Source organism: Coptis chinensis, chromosome 6 (genome assembly GCF_015680905.1).
Source record: "Coptis chinensis isolate HL-2020 chromosome 6, ASM1568090v1, whole genome shotgun sequence".
NCBI lineage: Eukaryota > Viridiplantae > Streptophyta > Magnoliopsida > Ranunculales > Ranunculaceae > Coptis > Coptis chinensis.
Window position 1 is genome coordinate 41,190,307 of NC_141461.1, and position 4,564 is coordinate 41,194,870.

General features: G+C 37.2%; 1 pseudogene; it reads right to left on the bottom strand.

Moving 5' to 3' along the window:
- Positions 1–922: 922 nt before the first annotated feature.
- LOC147492994 (uncharacterized) lies at positions 923–4,152 on the bottom strand (annotated as a pseudogene).
- Between the last annotated feature and the right edge of the window lie 412 nt (positions 4,153–4,564).

Sequence of the window (4,564 nt, forward strand, 5' to 3'; positions counted from 1 at the left end):
TTCATTAAGATAAGAAAGAACAATGTCAAACATGATCTTAACTTCCAAAGAGTACTAGTGATCAGTCATTTATTTATAGAAACTAAAATATTGTATCAACTACTATTCTTCGAACTATAATAAGACATGTTTTTTTTAACTTTTCTCTATATAGTTAAGAACTGAGACAGATGGTTCTTGCTGAATTTCCTCCTTACAGATGGTTCCTGCTAAATTTCCTACTCAAAAAAAATTTGAGAATTTGAAAGAATATCTTTATTTCTAGAGCGGAACACTTGACAACCGAGGACTCAACTTGAAGTGCATTTTTAGTGGAGGCCCCACCAACAGTAATTATTTGATTCTTCGGACATCATTACTATGTGTGTCATTGGAAGCTATCTCACCCTAATGAAGCTCTGGTAGGATAAATGCAAGGTCCTCACATTGCTTAATCGCACAATCTGTAATCAATTTAGAGATTTTTATACTTACCCAGATATCGAAGATGCTATAGGAGAATGTTCGTTCTCCACATATGGGTTGTTCGTCCAACAAGACCCTTCCTCTTCATCCCAACCAGAAACAACATATGAAGCCCCTGCTTCCTCCCAACTAGTACTAGGCTTTGCATCAGAGCTATGAGTCTCTTCGAAGAGAGAAGCCCATGTCTGTGTTGTAGGAAAGGTAAATTCAGCTCAACTGGCGATGCTTCGTTAAAGAACTTCGTGAAGCCGCGTCCGAAGTTAACTTCGGTCTCTTCGTTTCTAGGAGCATATCTTTGAAGAGGTCTTCGATCGGTGCATTGTAGGGGCTAGATGCGAAGAAGACTCAAACAAGGAAAGGAGTTGAAGCGGTTTGTGCGTGATCAAGTTCAAACCGAAAGCACACTCATCCATGTACTTTTTCTCTAGGACCTTCTTTACTTGGTCCTCTAACAAGGACTTGCATTGCTTCCTGAAATCAAAGTGCATATCTAGAAACGAAAATATTGGGAAGAGATAAATATACCTGTTCCCAGCTCCAATTAGACTCAACATTCGCAGATTCCAAAAGTTCTTTAAACGCAATTTTTGCCTCCTAAAAGGATACATAACCAAAATTTCTTTTAGTCTGTACAAGTCAACTATAAAAAGGTATTTTCTAGTTTATTTTTAATTCAGTGCCATAAAAGGAGAATCCTAAGCAAGCACCTGTTTACTAGCATAAACCAAAGGTTCATCATCAACTGACTTTTCCTCCAATGGAGTAATATTTATTTTTCCAACAACTGCCATACCCTTTTTTGCTTCTTGCTAAAAGTAAAAACATCAGCATGATATGCAGTGCAAGTTAAATTAGCAAACTAGGAAAGGCTAATTACACAAAATGTTCATATACAATAATGAAGCCATGAAGGTACATTATTAAGTCAGCAGAGCCGGTCCACAGTATGACTATTTAAACCTTGCTCAAAGAAAATAAATAAATGTAACGCGAGGATTGAAGGTCATCATACTAAATATCAACACTACCTCACAATGCTTTCGTAGTTCATCAGCATCCATAGAGTCTGCAATTTCAAGAAGTTGAATAGCATTTCTTGGCTCCACGAGTGACTCGGCTGCCACTTTTCACATAGGCTTTTTAAACTTGGTGTAAGCATTTTATCATTGTTTTCATTGGAATTCAACATTATTCTATTATCTTCAATATCATCAAACATAAATCCTTCATCTAATTCTTCAAAAGCATCTCTAGTCTCTAGTTTTGGCTTCTCGATACTCAAGCAAGTTTGGGAGGATATACAGGATGATAAAGACCACAAACAATTAACAAGTGGGTTTCACCATTAACTGAAACTGAGGTAGCCTGCTTCACGCCAAGCAACCGAAAGTAGCTGCAGAGGGCTCGCCCTTACCTTTCTTCCCATCCCACATATATATATCACCTGTGGCTGAAGCTGCAGCTGCCCCAATACTTCCCTGCAGATATGCTCACTAGGCTTTTCCCAAACATAGAGTATAGCTACAGGTATAACGTGGAGGATAAAAAGTCAGAAATAGATGAAGAGAATGGTAAAAGTGCAACAGTAAAATCTCAAACAAATAGAACCTGTTGGCATCTGAGATGGGATCCGAGGACACCCAATAGAATAGTGAACCGTCATTAGTAAGAGCGGGCTATGTACCATTCCTGCAGCTATTGCAATAACACGAAGCCTTTCCATACGGTGGAACTTCACTTGTGTGCCTCCACTTTTTTAGTATTTCTAGCAATGACTACACACCTTGGTGTAACAAGACGATGACCCCATGTGAACACCTGCAAGTGACAATATTCCAGTGAACTGTATCGTATGTACATACAGACATCAGCATCAATCGAGTCTCATAGAGCACAGAAGCAAAATTTCTGAAATATTGTTCATTTATTAGACATCACAAAATTACCAATTGACACATTATGCATTATAATATGGGGACATCTTAAAGGTGTGGTTCAGTTTTAAATAGATCGATGTAAAATAAGTCAAATATTCAAGATCTTCAAAGGACTCGGTCAATGAAGTAACATGTTCAATAGTGACCCATTAAAAACAAATCGTTGATTTAATAATCACAACACCCGGTCAATGGTCTCAAGCAGCATAAGATGCCAACTATAAACTGAATACCACTTCAGTATCTATGATAAAATATTTTTTTAATAGTTTTAATCGGTAAAGTGAAAAATTTCATTCAAATAAAAACTAGGTTGAGGTAACCTACTGTTAAATAATCAAGTATGTGATGTATTGGGTGTAACCAAACTGTTTGTGTAATGTATAGTAGGAAAATATACTAGACATGTCGTATGTTAACAACTACTTAAACTACCCATGCCACATGTCTAGTAATATTTTCCTACTACACATTGCACAAACAATTAAGTTACACCCAATACATCACATCTTATTATCTTACACCCTACAAGTACAAAAAAAAGGAAAAAAGCAAAAAAAAACAAGAACATCACCAAAATAAGAAAACAGGAATATTAACCAGAATAATCAAACGATCAAGCATACCTCCCCATCTGCTCCTAATACAATACAATTGTGATACTTTGCAGCCGCAACTTCTGTCAAACTTTTTCCCTTCAAGTATTCAACAACCATTGGTGTGTAGTTTGAAGCTGAGTTGGAGGTACCATACCCTAAATGGCCCTCCTTGTTCCAGCCCCAAGTAAAAACCTCGCCAGACTCAGAAATCACAAGAAGTGTGTTTGTTAGCTGCCGCGAACGGAAACTATTTTCGCCTTAAGGAAACTCACCCGCCTTGGCGTTGGTTTGGGTATCAATCGAGGTATAACCAAGCTGACCCTCTGCATGACATTTTCAAGCATCTATTAGTAACTGTTAGTATCACAACATATAATAGTAGTAGATGAAGAAATAATTAAATAACAATAATAACAACAAGTAATAGCACTAAAAGAAATAATAGATTAGACTTCTTTTCTCTAAGTTCCTATTTTACATTTCTTTGCATTTAGGTTTACACATATCAGCAGCCAGAGAAATAGATTTTTCCCCTTTCCAAGTATAAATTTAAATCAGATTTCTGTACTGAAATGTTGACAACTAATATACAATCACTACATGCAATTTTGTACCTACGTACTAATATACAATCACTACATGCAATTATGTACCTCTGTTGGATCCCCAAGTAAATACTTCCCCACCCTCAATTGTTATGACAGTGTGATGCTTAGCAGCTGCAACTACCTTAACTCGCCTAGATCCTAGACCACAAGTGACCTGGCGTGGAGTAATAACTGCAGCTTGTCCGCTGAAAATTAATAGCTAAATTAGTACCCCAAAATGGAGAACCACCCTCACCAATTGGGGATCGACTAATGTTGTAACGACAAACAATGCAACAAACCTTATAACTATTAGATTAATAGGATCAAGTGCCTTAAACTCCATTGCAAGTAGAGAAATAAAAAGATCCATATGAAACCATATACCATCCCTAAGAAGATAGTACAAATGATGCTTGTCTATTTTGTATACTTATTGACTTCGGCAAAGGGAAACAAGAATTTAATCAGTCTTTTTACGGCATAAGAAGGCATCCGATAAAGAGAGAACGAAAGTACCTCCAGATCCTGAACAGAGGCTACATCAGCCAGAATTTGCAACATCTTGAGGAAGTAAATTCACGAAAGTATTCCTAAAACCATTGAATGCCGAGATATTTGGTATAATAGCAATAAAAAAGCTGAAAATACAAGAGTGAACCTATTTACAATTGGGAAAGCATATCAAATGGTTCTACTACCCAAATACAAAATTTCATGGATTTAAATCCTTGCCTTCTCAACGTCACGTAAAACCAAGTTGAGACAATTATGCCATTCGCAGAATTTTTTAGGAGGGCGCTCATAGTTCGAGGAGGCCACCTTCAAGTTAGACTAAAAAGGCAGACTTTGATTTTGTTTAGGCAAATCATCTTCAGGTGAGTGAACTTTTCACTTTAAAGCCCCGAATCGGACCTTCGCCTCGATTCTTTGCTTGATTCTGGCATCGTAATTGCTATTGCCTACCACCTCCGGG